The sequence below is a fragment of the Equus caballus genome, chromosome 14 (genome assembly GCF_041296265.1).
Source record: "Equus caballus isolate H_3958 breed thoroughbred chromosome 14, TB-T2T, whole genome shotgun sequence".
NCBI classification, from domain to species: domain Eukaryota; kingdom Metazoa; phylum Chordata; class Mammalia; order Perissodactyla; family Equidae; genus Equus; species Equus caballus.
Window position 1 is genome coordinate 16,053,302 of NC_091697.1, and position 17,284 is coordinate 16,070,585.

Consider the following 17,284-nt stretch of genomic DNA (forward strand, 5'->3'; position numbering starts at 1 on the left):
GATCCAGAAACCGGGTCTGTGCGTGAGAGAAAGTGCCCCTCCTTCCCCAACCTGCGCTGTACGCCACAATCTCAGCTGAAGGCAGAGGGCTCACAATACACAGCTCTCGACCCCCATCTAGTGGCAACAGGCTGTAACTGCAACTGAATAATATCACCATGGGGAAGACCCATGCTTCTTCCAGCATCCATCAATTCATCAAATCTCCAGACCACAGGGAAAACAAGCATCCAGAATTATGCCCTGAGGACTCAGAAATAAGTAAACTAAACGACAATGAATTCAGAATAGCTATCATCAAAAATCTCAGGTAAAGGAAAACAATGAGAAACAAATCAACGAGTTCTGGAGTTAGTTCACAAAAGTGATTGAAACTATAGAGAAGAATCAATCAGAAATACTAGAGGTGAAAAATACAATGGAAGAAATAAAACATAATACGGAATCCCTGAATCCCTGTGTGGATGCCAGGGAGGAGCAAATCAGCATAATCGAAGATAGACAGGTTGAATGGCGCCAGACAGAATAAAAGAGAGACTTAAGGGGCCGGCTCCATGGGCGAGTGGTTAAGTTAGTGTGCTCTGCTGTGGTGGCCCAGGGTTCGTATCCTGGGCACGGACATGGCACCGCTCATCAGGCCACATTGAGACGGCATCCCACATCCCACAACTAGAAGGACCTGCAGCTAAGATGTACAACTATGCACCGGGGGGAGGGGGGGTAAGGTTGGGAAATAAAGCAGAAAAAAAAAAGAGAGACTTAAGAATAAAAAAGAGTGAAGACTATCTCAGAGGAATAGCCGACTCAATGAGGAAATGCAACATAAGAATAACTGGAATCCCCAAGGGCTACAAAAAGCAGAATGGAGCAGAAAGTGTGCTCAAAGGAATAATAGCAGAGAACATCCAAAATCTAGAGAATGAGAGAGAAATACTTGTGGAGGAAGCTTTCAGGTCTCCTAGATGTGTCAATGTAAAAAGACCTACTGCAAGGCATATAGTAGTAAAACTGGGAAAAGTGAATGACAAAGAAAGAATACTCAGGGTAGCAAGGCAGCAGAAAATAGCCTACAAAGGAACCCCTATCAGACTTTCAGCAGATTTCTCCACAGAAACCTTAAAAGCTAGGAGACATTGGAATGACATATTCAAAACTTTAAAAGATTACAATCTTCAGTCAAGAATACTCTATCCAGCAAAAATATCCTTCAGATATGAGGGAGAAACTAAATCTTTCCCAGACAAACAAAAGCTAAGGGACTTCGTAGCCACAAGAGCCCTTACAAGAAATCCTCAAGAAGGCCCTCATACCTGAAAAAATAAAAAATGGGAGAAAGGGGTCACAAAACACCGAGTAAGGAGACAAATAGACAGCATCAAAATAGGATAGCAAATATACAACTATAGCAATAGGATAAAGGGAAGGGAAACACCAAAAACAAACACAATCTTATCACTTTAACCACAAACAGAACACAAGTTGGAATAAGAGATGACAATAATAACTTAAGAGGGAAGGAGAAACAGGACTGAATCAGTTTAGGCTAAGGAAATAAGAGGCCACCAGAAAATGGACTATGTTATGCACGAGATTCTGAATACAAACTTCAGCATAGCCACCAAACTTAAAAACAGAACAGAGACACAAAAAATAAGTAAGGAAATAAGAAACTCCAGATGTCAATGGGTAGTCCAAAACACACAGGACAAGAAACAAAGGTAATGCAGGAAAACCGGAAAGCGAGTGACAGAATGACAGCATTAAGCCTTCGTGCATCAATAATCACCCTCAATGTAAATGGATTGAACTCTCCAATAAAAAGACACAGAGTGGCAAGATGGATTAAAGAACAAGATCCAACAATCTGTGGCCTCCAGGATTCACACTTCAGCTTCAATGACAAATACAGGCTCAGAGTGAAGGGGTGGAAGATGATAATCCAAGATAATGGCAAACAATAGAAAACAGGTGTTGCAATATTTACGTCAGAAAAAGTAGATTTCAAGATAAGGCAGGTAAGGAGAGACATAGGAGGTCAGTATACAATGATCAAAGGGACACTACATCAAGAAGAAATAATGCTTATAAATATCTATGCACCCAACACAGGAACACCAAAGTTCATAAAGCAATTATTAACAAACCTAAAAGAAGATATTAAAAATAGCACAATAAGAGTAGAGGACCTCACATCATTGGACAGATCATCCAGACAGAAAATCAACAAGGAAACAGAATTAAATGAAAAGCTAAAACAGCTAGAATTAATAGACATATATAGAACACTCCATCCAAAAACAGCAGAATACACATTCTTCTCAAGTGCACATGGAACATTCTCAAGGATAGACAATATGTTGGGAAACAAGGCAAGCGTCTATAAATTTAAAAAAAATTGAAATAATAACAAGCATCTTCTCTGATCATAATGATATCAAGCTAGAAATTAATTATAAGGAAAAAGCTGAGAAAGGGACAAAGATGTGGAGACCAAACAGTATCCTATTGAACAAGCAATGGATCATTGAAGAAATTAAAGAAGTCAAAAAATATTTGGAGACAAATGAAAATGATAAAATGCCATACCAACTCATACAGGATACAGCAAAAGCTGTATTAAGAGGGAAACTCAACACAATAGAAGCACACGTTAACAAACAAGAAAAATACCAAATAAGTAGCCTCAAATTATACCTAACTGAATTAGAGAAAGAACAAACAAAGCCCAAAGTCAGCAGAAGGAGAGAAATAATAAAAATCAGAGCAGAAATAAATGCTACTGAAACAAAAAAGGCAGTAGAAAGGATCAATGAAACAAAGAGCTGGTTCTTTGAGAAGATAAATAAAATTGACAAGTCCCTAGCCAGACTCAAAAAGAAAAAAAGAGAGAAAGCTCAAGTAAACAAAATCAGAAATTAAAGAGGAGAAATAACAGCAGATTCCGGAGAAATACAACGGATTTTAAGAGAATACTATGACAAACTATATGAAAACAAAATAGAGAACCTAGAGGAAATGGATAAATCCTTAGACTTTTACAATCTCCCAAAGCTAAGTCGAGAAGAAGCAGACAGTCGGAATAGACCAATCACAAAGAAGGAGATTGAAACAGCAATCAAAAGCAGCCCAAAGTATAAAACCCTAGGTACACATGGCTTTCCTGCTGAATTCTACCAAACATTCAAAGAGGATTTAATATCTATTCTTTTCAAGTTATTCCAAAAAATTAGGGAGGATGGAACACGTCCTAACACATTCTACGAGGCCAACATCACGTTGATACCAAAGCCTGATAAGGACAGCATGAAAAAGGAGACCTACAGGTCAATATCGCTGATGAACATAGATGCAAAAATTCTCAACAAAATTTTGGCAACTTGAATTCAGCAATACATCAAAAGGATCATACATCATGATCAAGTGGGATTCATATTAGGGACTCAGGGATGGTTCAACATCCGCAAATCAATCAACATGGTACCCCACATCAACAAATTCAGAAATAAAAAACACATGATCATCTCAATGGATGCAGAGAAAGCATTTGACAAAATCCAACAGCAATATATGATAAAAATTTTGAACAAAATGGGGATAGAAGGAAATTACCTCCACATAATAATGGTCATATATGACAAACCCACAGCCAACATCATACTCAATGGGCAAAAACAGACCACCAGCCCCCTGAAAACAGGAATAAGACAAGGATGCCCTCTATCACCACTCTTATTCAACATAGTGCTGAAGGTTTTGTTCGGAACAATTAGGCAAGAGAAAGGAATAAAAGGCATCCAAGTAGGGAGGGAAGAAGTGAAACTCTCGCTGTTTGCAGATGACATGATCTTACATACAGAAAACCCCAAAGAATCCATTAGAAAACTTTTAGAAATAATCAACAACTACAGCAAAGTGGCAGGATATAAAATCAACTCACATAAATCAGCAGCATTTCTATACACTAATAATGGACTAACAGAAAAAGAACTCCGGAACACAATACCATTCACAATTGCAACAAAAAGAATAAAATACCTCAGGGTGAATTTAACTAAGGAAGTGAAGGACCTATACAACAAAAACTACCAGGCTTTCCTAAAAGAAGTGGAGGATGACATAAAGAGATGGAAAGACATTCCATGTACATGGATTGGAAGAATACTTCCTACTACTACCTAAAGCAATCTATAGATTCAATGCAATCCCAATCAGAATCCCAATGACATATTTTACAGAAATAGAACAATGAATCCTAAAATTCATATGGGGCAACAAAAGACACAGAATTACTAAAGGAATCCTGAGAAAAAAGAACAAAGCTGGAGGCATCACAATCCCTGACTTCAAAACATGCTACAAAGCTACAGTAATCAAAACAGCATGGTACTGGTACAAAAATAGGTGCACAGATCAATGGAACAGAATTGAAAGCCCAGAAATTAAACCACTCATCTATGGACAGCTAATCTTTGACAAAGGATCTAAGGGCCTGCAATGGAGAAAAGAAAGTCTTTTCAACAAATGGTGCTGGGAAAACTGGAAAGCCAGATGTAAAAGAATGAAAATTGACCATTCTTTTTCACCATTCACAAAAATAAACTCTAAATGGATCAAAGACCTAAAGCTCAGACCTGAAACCATAAGGCTTCTAGAGGAAAATGTAGTCAGTACATTGTTTGACATCAGTATTAAAAGGATATTTTCGGACACCATGTCTTCTCAGACAACGGAAACAATAGAAAGAACAAACAAATGGGACCTCATCAAACTAAAGAGCTTCTTCAAGGCAATGGAAAACAGGATTGAAACAAAAAACAACCCACTAATTGGGAAAAATATTTGCCTGTCATATATCCAACAAAGGGTCAATCTCCGTAATATAGAAAGAACTTACACAACTCAACAACAAAAAATCAAACAACCTGATCAAAAATTGGGCAGGAGACATGAACAGACATTTCTCCAAAGAAGATACATGGATGGCCAATAGGCACATGAAAAGATGTTCATCATCACTGATCATCAGGGAAATGCAAATCAAAACTACACTAAGACATCACCTTACACCCATTAGAAAAATTATCCCTCATATACTGCTTGTGGGAGTGCAAACTGGTTCAGCCACTATGGAAAACAGTATGGAGATTTCTCAAAAAATTAAAAATAGAAATACCATATGACCCAATCATTCCACTACTGGGTATATATCCAAAGAACTTGAAGTCAGCAATTCCAAAAGTCTCATGCACCCCAATGTTCATTGCAGCATTATTTACAATAGGTAAGACGTGGAAGCAACCTAAGTTCCCATCAACTGATGATTGGATAAAGAAGATATGGTATATATATACAATGGAATACTACTCAGCCATAAAAAAGAATAAAATTGACCCATTCATAACAGCAAGGATGGACCTTGAGTGAATTATGTTAAATGAAATAAGCCAGATAGAGAAAGACAGTCTCTGTATGACTCCACTCATATGTGGAATTTAAACATTTAGACAAAGAGAACTGATTAGTCGCTACCAGAGGAAAGGAGGGGTGGGCACAAAGGGTGAAGGGGTGCACCTACAACATGACTGACGAACAATAATCTACAGCTAAAATTTTACAAGATTGTAAACTATCATAAACAGTAAAAATTATTAGTAAAAAGAAAAACAGTATAGTACTGACATAAAAAGAGCAACATAGACAAATAGAACGCAATTGTGAACCCAGAAATAAACCCATGTGTATATGGGCCACTACATTTATAAGAGAGCCAGAATAATCAATGAGGAAAGGACTGTCTCTTCAATAAATGGTGCTGGGAAAACTGGATAGTCACATGCAAAAGAGTAAAATTGGACTCCTATCCAACACCTCTCACAAATACTAGCTCCAAATAGATTTAAAACTCTAACATAAAATCTGAAACCATAACAATTTTAGACCAAAATATAGGGAAAAAATCTCCTTGACATTGGTTCGAGCCATAGTTTTTTGGATACGACACCAAAAACACAAGCAACAGAAGTTAATATAAACAAGTGGAACAACATCAAACTAAAATTCTTTCACACAGCAAAAGTAACAATCAACAAAATGAAAAGGTAGCATATGGACTGTGGGAAAATATTTTCAAACTTTGGATCTGATAAGGGGTTAATAACCAAAACATATAAGAAACATACAAATTAATAGCAAAACAGAAATAATCCAATGAGAAAACGCACAGAGCAACTGAATGGACATTTTTCCAAAAAGACATATAAATGCAGAAGTTACATGAAAAGATGCTCAACGTCAGTAATCATCATGGAAATGCAAATCAAAACCACAATGAGCTATTACTTCACACCTGTTAGAATGTCTATTATCCAAAATCCTGGAGATAAATACTGTTGGCAAGGAGGTGGAGAAAAGTAATCTTTTTGTGCACTGTTTGTTAGAAGGTAAATTGATACAGCCACTATGTGAAACAGTATGAGATTTCTCAAAAAAATGAAAAATAAAAATAGAACTACCGTGTGATGCTGCAATCCCACTTCTGGGTACATATCCAAAGGAAACTAAGTTGCAATCCCAAAGAGATGTCTGCTCCCCCATGTTTATTGCAGCATTATTCACAATATCTGCAACATAGAAAATACCTAAGTGTCCATCATTGGATGAATGAATAAGGAAAATGTGATATATGTGATATATATATATATATATATATATATACATTTATATGTGTGTGTTTGTGTATAAGTATATATAATGGAAAATTATTCAGCCACGAGAAGACAATCCTGCCGTTTGCAACAACATGGAGGCACATTGAGGATATTATGCTATGTGAAATGTCAGACAGCAAAAGAAAATACTGTATGATATCACATATATGTGGAATCTAAAAAATTAAACAAATGCAAATAAGTAGAATCCTCATGCTCAAACTTCCAGTTATAGTATGAATACATTTTAAGGATCTAGTTTACAGCATCGACGCTATAGTGAGCCAAGGTGTATTACACACCTAAAAGTTGTGAAGAGAATATATCCTAAATGTTCTAACCCATAGAGAAAAGAGTGAGTCCCTGAGGTGATGGAGGTGTTAGCTCACCTTATTGTGGCAATCATATTGCATAATGTGTCTATATCAAATCATAACATTGTACCCCTACTCAATGTTACATGTCAATTATATCTCAATAGAGCTGGAAAAAGATAAAATTAAATAAAATGTGTAATTTGCAGATTTGAACTAGCCATACAAAAGAGGACAGCACTTAGTGCCTGACTCTTTTTGCATATATTGAAGAATATGCACAGTAAGCTTTCAATGTTGTTACATAATTCCTAAAATTTTAAACTCCCTAGCTTCAATGTCCTCTTTTCTAAATGTAATATGAGATAATAAATATAACTTTAGGTAAATGTTTAAAGAAGTAAACGAAATTTGTGGAAATACTTTGTTGAGTCCCAAGAAAATATTCAAGAGGAAGATGTGTCTTCATGTAGGGGTGTGCTTGTACATATTGTCTTTCAAATAACCACATGCACACGTATGTACATACCCAAGTGCATTTATTATTCCTTCTTTAATGCTTACTGGCAACTTGAAAGATAATTGGAGGGTATAGGAATGAAAGGATGAACACTTAAATTAACATGACATTAAAGAAATGTAGAAATTTAGATCCAGGATTTAAAGTAGCCTAGGTGACCCCAAATTTAAAAATGAATTGCTTTTTCTATCTTAGTGTCTCACAAACCTCAAAGTCAGAACCACATTTTCATTTCTAAAATATGAAATTCTCTGAATCAGATAATGAGGATCAATATCTCCAAATTGATTTTAGATTTCTACTTCTACTTGAGGAGGAAAACCAACACCAAATGATTTACCCGAAGGAGGCTAAATAAATTGAGAGGCTTAAATTCATGTTCCTTAAAATTTCATCAGATAAATGAATGTATTAGATTTATTTTGCTGCTATAAAAAATTACCACACTAGTCAATTTAACAACAACAACAATATTTCGTCTTACAATCCTGGATGTCAGAAGCCTGAAAGGAGTCTTACTGGCATAAAACAACGAGGTCTGCACATCCTGGTTCCTTTTGCAGGCTCCAGGTGAGAATCAGACTGCTCTTCTCTTCCAGGTCTAGCGGCCACCTGCATGCCTCGGCTCATGGCTCTTCCCTTAATTTTAAAACCAGCAGTTTAACAATTTCAAGTCTCTCTCTCACTTTAATTCTTCTGTCTCTCTCTTCTATATTTAAAGAACCGTGTGACTAAGTTATTTCCACCTGCAAAGCAATGCTAATATTTTTAAGGTCAGTTTATTAGCAACCTTATCCAACTTGCTACCTTAAACTCTCTTTGCTATAAAATAACGTATTCAAAGATCAAAAGTTCTTGGAAAGACTTTCCTTTCTCCATTGCATATTATTGGCTCCTTTGTTAAAAATTAGCTGTCCACAGATGTGTGGGTTAATTTCTGGGCTCTCAATTCTCTTCCATCAATCTCTGTCTGTTTTTGTGCCAGTTCCATGCTGTTTTGATAACTATAGCTTTGTAGTATGTTTTGAAATCAGGGAGTATGATACCTCCAGCTTTGTACTTTTTTCTTAGGATTGCTTTGGACTTTCAGGGTCTTTTCTTCTTCCATATAAATTTTAAGATTCTTTGTTTTATTTCCATGAAAAATGTTGTTGGGATTCTTCTTTGGGGTTTCATTGAACCTGAAGATTGTGTTATGTAATATGGACATTTTAACTATGTTAGTTCTTGCAAACCATGAGCTTAGAATATATTTCAATTTCTTTATGTCTTCTTCAATTTCATTCAACAGTGCCTTATAGTTTTTAGTGTACGGGCTTTCACATCATTGATTAAATTTATTCCCAGATATTTTATTTTTTAATTGTAACTGTAAATAGTATTTTCTTCCTATTTCCTCATCACCCCCTCTCCTTTGTGACATTGGCACTTCTCTGTGCAGCCCTGAGAGGCCTGGCAAGCCCCTCCTCTTGGGAACTGTGAGTAATAGATACACTTCCCCAGATGCACACATTCTGGCAGTGAAACAGCCTTTGCCCAGGTAGGGGGTGCAGTTGCCGTGGTGCCTTGCAGTGTACAGAAGGCAGATCCCCAAATTTTCCTGACTCTGCTCTTCAGCTTCTGTTCCAGTTATATGATGTCAAGTCCACCCAGCGCACTCCAAATTCAACACCTGGGAGTCAACCTTAGCCTCTCTTCTTGATCCTGAGATCACTGACCACATGGGTGAACGTACACTTACATGAACTGATCGACTGCTCTATTTCCTATGTAATGGGATTGTATTCTTGATTTGTCTTCCTGCTACTTTTTGTTAGCATGCAGAAACACAACTGATTTTCTATGTTGATTTTGTACCCTGAAACTTTATTCATTAATTATTTCTGACAGTTTTTTTGTGGATTCTTTACGGTTTTCTATATATATAATCATGTCATCTGCAAATAGTGATAGATCTACTTCTTCTACAATTTGGATCATTGTAATTTTTTTCTTGCTTAATTGCTCTGTCTGGAACTTCAAATACTATGTGGAGTAAGAATGGCAAGAGTGGGCATCCTTGTCTTGTTCCTGTTCTTAGAGGGATAGCTTTCAATTTTTTATTTTTAATTACAATTTAGCTATGGATTTGTCATATATGACCTGTGTTATGTTGAAGTACTCTCCTTCTATAGCTATTTTCAAAAGAATTTTAGCATAAATGGATATTTAATCTTATCAAATATATTCTCTGCATCTATTGAGATGATCATGCAATTGTTTTCTCTATTTTGCTAATGTGGTGTATCACATTGATTGATTTGCAGATGTATAACTGTCACTGCATTCCTAGAATAAATCTCACTTAACTGTCATGTAGGACCTCAAAAGTTCTTGAGATTTGAATGTGGGCATCTTTTGGAGACCCTTATACTTCCTCCTGCAAAGTAATTTTCAGAATTGCTGTAACTCAAATTTTCTTGTATAAAGAAACAAATAGAGATTTTATCACAAACTGAGGAGTGCATGAATACATCTTTCTTTAAAATTTACTTGCAGAAATACTTTTTCATGGGAAAGTCCTAAAACTACTTACACCTTACTCTCATACAAGACCATGGCAATTTTATTCAAATACTGGTGCACAGATTAGGATCTGCAGCATGAACATCACCTAAATGCTTGTTAGAAATTCAGAGTCTCTGGGACCACAGGAGACCTGTTGAATCAGAATCTGCAGTTGAACTAGAATCCCTGGTGACTCATGTGAAGTTAGAGAAGTGCTGGTCTTGAATAGATTTTCTCACCTCCACCATTGGCATTTGGGACTGGATAAGTATTTGAGTTGTGTGTTGTCTTGTGCATTTTAGGTGATTAGCAGCGGTCATTAAGATATTGTCAAGTAGCTCAAGGGGGAAATCATCATTGATTTAAGCATCTTATGACAGTAGTAAAAGAGATATCCCTGTCTTATGTGAGGCAGGCTCTTTGCTCCAAGATGGTCTATAACCACACTGTACACCCCACTTCTTTGGTGCCTTTCCTTCCCTGGGGAGGAAAGGCCCCTGGTTATAGTCCTCAGATCTAGCTCTTAATAAACTCACCCCAATTTTGATTTATATATTGGTTATGGATCATTTGCAGTGACACTTGGAAGCACTTTACACTTCCTATTTTCTCTTCAAGTTGGGTCTTCATTAATATCACCTAATTGTCAACATGAGCACTTCCATTGCACAGTGCTATGTTCACTTTTGTGTTACCATCTTTGATAAATACTCTAGTTGATTGATTAGCCAGCAAACATCTGTGGACACCTCTGATATCTGGACTAACCTGGGTTATCTCTCAGTTGACTTCAGGTAAAAGTTTTTGCTCCCATTTTCTTGATCCCCTCATTCAGTGTCTGTTAGTTTCTCAGACTCACCTGGATGGGAAATCTGAGTGGGAGGTCTCAATGTGGAAGTCCAAATTCCTTCCTGGATGGTTGATAATGGAGACTGAAGTTCTGATCCCAGACAAGACAGTGGGAAAGAGTGAAGCACCAGTCCCTGAGCCAGACTTAGGAGCTCAAAAGAAACAACTATGTCCCTTCTAGCCTAAGGTTGCACATACTGAAGGACTGCGGCAGAGGAAATATTTACACCTTCCTATATCTGCTCATTAGACGCATTTACTCATGTTACTACCACTTCTAAGTACATGATTTTCCTGCAGGACAGTGGTTTGGACAGAAAGTAAATTTTTCCTACTGATTCTCTGTAACTAGGAGAGGAGGCTATAAGCCAGCTGAACTCAGTATTTATTGCACCTTCCCTATTAACTCACTATCCTTCCAACAATTTAAACCCCTTAGCACACTTTCCCAAGCCTGAAGTAAAGTTTTCTCCAAAGTCTAAGAGAGAGGAATCTGTCTTGATGAGTCCCTTGGATCATCAATGCATTTACTGGTGATGGGAACACAACCCATGATATCATTAGAAAATTAACATTCCTCCCTTATAAAAGGGTCAAATTTTCCTTTAATATAAACTTTAGGCACTATTATTCTTGACTTTCTGACCCTTTTGCAAAAACTATCAGAAATTTCACTGCTATATCTCAGGTTAAAAGTCTCATTATAAAATATTTGTTAATTATAAAATATATATTTAGATCTTTTTATGCACCATGATGTATCTTATGTTACTGAGCCAGGTTCGTTTTTGCCCTCTGCCCAGAAACCCAAACACTGAGACGACGAGATTGCAGCAAAGAGAGGATTTGCTCACAAGGCAGCCACATAAGGAAACAAGAGCATGAGCCTCAAATTCACCTTCCTGAAAATATGGACTCAGAGATACTTATGGGATTGGGGCAAGGTGGTCTGAAATGTGGAAAGAGGTGGTTGGAGGTGAGTTAATTGACGATCTGTACAAGAATAGACTCCATGCCTCTTCACAGGACCCATGTTCACAAAATGACAGCATTAGCATGATATGAGGGTGGAGTTCTTAGCCTATTGACATCAAACGGTCGCCTCTCAGACATCTGTGAGGGCCTGGTTGATGAGTTGGTGGTCTCAACTGGCCTGAAGTGGACAAGGGGTTCTAATTCCTGAAAAACAGCTCACACACCCATTACCATGGTGACACAGTCTCCAGGGAGATGTCATCTATAGGAGCCCAGCGGGAGTCAGCATATTGCCTAAGCAGCACAGTTAACAATGGGTGAGTTACACAGCTAAAAGCTATAATCAGAAATTGCAAAAAGGAGAAAACTTTAGTACCTAGATACTTAATCATCAATGGCTGTTTGTCAGTTTCACTTAGAACATTTTAGAGCTTGTCTGATTTAATTTTCAGAAATATTTGTTCTAGGCTGTAGTACAATTATGTGCTCCATTCTCAGGAATAGGATTCAGAGGGATTTAATGTTCAAAGTTATAAACTGAGTACAGGATGGAGCCTTGGTGGGAATTCTGCTAGAATGCTTCACTTTTGCAAACTCTGAGACAGAGATGATTTTGCCCATGGGTATATTTGATAAAGACTAAAGAGATCCTGCCCAATATCTACAATGCACAGGTGCAAACGCAGCAGAAATATTTATCTAGCCCCAAATGTTAAGAGTAAGGAAGTGAGAAAACTTACTCTACATCAGAATTTTCCAACCTCATTATGCATACAAATCCTTAAGGATTTTAGTTGAAATGTAAATCCTGATTCAGCAAGTGGCCCCAAGGACTCTGCATTTATAAAACGCTCCCAGGTGGTATTCATGCTGCAGATTCTGGTCTGTGGATCACACCTTGACTAGCAAGGTATGGTCCTGTGTTAGAGACATGTATAGGTTGTTTTAGGTCTCCGCCAAAAATTGGTTTTGCATGTAAATTTAAAAGAAAAGTGTTCCACTCATTGCAGAGACTGTGATAACTTTTGTGTTTGATTCTTTCATTTAAGGGCACTTAAGTGTCATCAACTAGTAAACGTCTGAAAAAGACTGTAGTAGGCAGAATAAGAGCCTTCAAAAAAAGTCCACATCCTAATACCCAGAAAACTTGAATATGGTAGTTCACAGAGGAAAGAGGCATTGAGCTACAGATGACATAAGATTGCTAATCATTGATCTTAAGGTTAGCCTGGATTACCCAGGTTGATGTAATATAATTACAATGGCAATACTCCTTTAAATATGGAAAGAGAGGAAGTGAGTTGGAGTCAGAGAGACCATTGAAAATGCTATGCTGCTCATCTTGAAGAGAGAGGGAGGGAATAAAACAAAAGATGCAGGTGGCCTCTTGAAAGTGATTTAAGAATGAAATGCATTCTCCCCTGGAAAGTCCAGATGGAATGCAGCCCTCCAGATATCTTGATTTTCTCTTAATGAGACCTATTTTGACTTCATATCTCCAGAAATTTAAGATAAAATTGATCATTTCTTAAGCCTAAAATGGTAACTTGTTACAGCAATAATAGGAATCCATTTCAGACATTTACCCAACAACATTTTGTTTGTGAGAACTGAGTTAAAAACTCTCAATAAATTCTTCTGGTTTCCCTTGGGTAAAAATATTTTGTGTTGAAATACCACCTTAATAGTGTCAATGAAAATAATCCATAACCAATCTATAAACGAAAAATTGGGTGAGTTTATTCTGAGACAAAACATGAGGACCATAGCCCAGGGCCTTTCTTCCAGAAGGAAAAAAGGACCCCAAAGAACTGGGGTGTACAGAGTGGTTATATACCCTCAAAGAGGATGTTTCACATAGGATTGAAATGTCCCTTTTACAATAGTCATGAGACTGCTCTGTCAAAACAGAGATTAGTGGACACAGCAGGTAGCTCTGCTGTCTCAGTGGACACAACAGGGTGGCAGGTCTGTTGTCTCAAGCTGGGTGGTCACGGGTGAGCAGAGCAATCAGTTCCTGGCCTAAGGAAAGATGTTTATCCTTAAGGAAATGCCAATGTGAGCGGGACGTTGCACCTTTATCTTAAGGGCATTTGTTCTTGCCATATGAAATGTTTAAAGTAGATATACAATGCATGCTCAATGGCCATGTCAGGCCCTTTTGGAAAAACAAAGTCAGGCTGAATTAGGTTTACACCAAATGGCTTCCTCATATACTCCTTTTGCTTGCCATTTCTATTTGTCATTAGAAGAAGAAATTTAGCGTCAATTTGGAGATTTTTGGTTCCATCAGCTAACACAGTGAATTCTCCATTTCATAAGTTTAAATGTGGTTCTGAATTTGAAGTCTTAAGATAGGAAAAATAACATCATTAAAATTTAGGTCACCCATTCTACATTAAATCTTTTGATCCAAATTTCTACATTCCTTGAATTTCATGTGAATTCTAATGTTCACTCTTTTCATTTCTTTATCTTCCAACTTCCTCTAAAGGTTCTTTCAATGTAATATATGAGATTATGAATGATTATATATGCATGTACATATATGTGAAATAATGTGGTTCTTTGAAACAAAAATGTATACAAATACACACATATACACACCCATTTTTTGTCTGGTAACATATGATTTAATATTTTGCCTCAACATACTTAAGATGAACTCTGACTCTAAAGCTATATTGTGTAAATCTAATTATTGCGATTTGTGTTTGTCTATCCAAGTAGCTTGCAATTGGAGACCTGTATTTCATTGTCAAGTTTTGCTAGTGACTATGGTAGGCATGATAGACAGTGATGTGAATAACAAAAAAAGGATCCTAATGAGTATTAAGAATGCACGGTCAGTTTAATAAGCAGGACGTAAAGTCTGCACTATGAGGAAGATCAGTTAATGTAGTGATATGCAAAGGAATGATGTTCACAAAAATGAAAAACAGTTGTCACAGATTTTCCTCATTTTAAACTTATATAAATACCTGTGGTTGCCAAGAGTAGTTTTCTCCATAGGAATAGCAAAACCCATCTTAGTTAAACAAAAGAAACAATACTCAGTATGATATATTTTATTTCAGAAGAAATTGCTTTTAAGAGATTCATGTAGTCTCTTGAAATAAATGGAAATTTCCAAATATTTCACACTCAATGTTAGGAATAACACTGGGAGAGTAGGAAAACGACAAAAGGAAAAACTCTTGGATATCAGAGATCACAAATCTTAATAATATAGTTAAGTAAATTGTACAGAGATGTTGAAATCAAAGAAATAAAAATTCCAGGAAAAAATGAAAGTGGTATGTTCTACTTCCACAATGAGAAAGGAATCACAGATTCTGGCTCTGAGCTTTGAACCCTGCAATCACAGGCACTTCTTAAACACTAGGACAATTGGTCCTCATATACCTGCTATCCCAAAGAATGTTTTCTGAGCCCTTTTATGTCTTTGTCTGTCATTTCATAGGATGAAAGAACACTCTACTGAACCCAGCTTGCAAGTAGATGTTTAGGAACATCTTCATATAATTCTTATCAAACATTTCAGTGGAAGCTGCACAGAATGGCTATCACTTTCATAAAGTGAAATAACACTATGCTGAACCTATATTACAAGTAGCTGTTTAGGAACATCTTCATAAAAGTGTTTTGAAATATTTCAGTACTGGCATCACAGAATATCTGTCACGTTCATTCACTTACAGAACACCGTGCTGAACCCATCTTGCAGTAGCTGTTTAGGAAGATCACATGTTTTTTCACACATTTTGCTATATGCTGTAGAGAATTCCTATCACTATCATGCAATGAAGGAACACATGCTAAACTTAGCTTGCAAGTAGCTGTTTAGTAACATCTACATTTGTGTCTTTTCAAACATGTTAGTATATGCTATGCAAAATGTTTATCACTTTCATGCAATGATAGAGCACTGTGCTGTACTCAGCTTGCAGGCAGATGTTTAGGAACATCTTCATAAAAGTCTTTTCAAACACTTCACTATGCACCACTGAGAATGGCTATCACTTTCACACAATGAAAAAAACTGCTTACACAGCTTGCATGTAGTTGCTAAGAATATCCGCATATAAGTCTTTTCAAAAGTTCAATATAAGCCATACAGAATAGCTGTCACTTTTATACAATGAAAGAAAACTGTGCTGAACCCAACTTTATAATACCCACTTAGGAACATCTTCATATGCTTTCTCAAACATTTCACTGTAAAGACACTGTGCTGAACCCAACTTGCAAGTATCTGTTTAGGAATATCTCCATATAATTATTATCAATCATTTCAGCATACAATGTATGGAATACCTATCACTTTCTTATAATGAAAGAACACTGTTCTGAACACAGTTTGCAAGTAGTTTTGGCAACAGCTTCAGCAAAGCTTTTCAAACATTTCACTATGATCATGAAAGAATGTCTATCACTTTCATTCAGTTATAGAACACTGTGCTGGAATCCAGTTTGAAATTAGCTGTTTAGGAAAACTTAATACAGGCTTTCCAAATGTTTCACTATACGTAACTTGGAATGGTCGTCACTTTCATACAATGTAAAAATTACTCTACTGAACTCAGCTTGCATGCAGCTGTGAGGAACATCTTCATGTAAGTCTTTTCACATGTTTAACTATGTCATAAAGAATGGCTATTACTTTCATTCAATAAAACACAAATCTACTGAACCCAACTTGCATGCAGCTGTTTAGAAACATCTTCACATAAGTCCTTACAGAGATTATAGTATATGCTGTACAGAATGGTTGTCACTTTCATTCATTTAAAGAACACTGTGCTGAACCACACTTGCAGGAAGATGTTTAAGAATAGTTTCATAAATTTCTCTTCAATATTTCACTATAAGTTGTAGAGAATACCAATCAGTCTCACATAATGAAAGAATATTCTGCTGAAAAAAACTTGAAGCTAGCTTCTTAAGATCATCTTCATGTAAGTCTTTTCAAACATTTCACTATAAGCTGTCCAGAATTGCTATCACTTTCATACAAGAGCGCTGTGCTGGACCTGGCTTTCAAATAGTGGTTTTAAAATACCTGATATAAGTTTCTTCAAGCATTTCAGTATATGCTCTCTAGAAAGCCTATCACTTTCATTCACTTAAAGAGAACCCTGCTGAATCAATCTTTCAAGTAGCTGCTTAGGAATATCTTCATGTAATTCTTTTTACACATTTCACCTAAGCCATTCAGAACGGCTGTCGCTTTCATACAATGAAAATGCTGTGCTACAAACAGCTGCAAGTAGCTGTCAGCATCATCTTCATATAAATCTTTTAATCATTTCAGCACATGCTGTACAGAATGGTTATCACTTTCATTAAATGAAAGAGCTCTGTGCTGAACT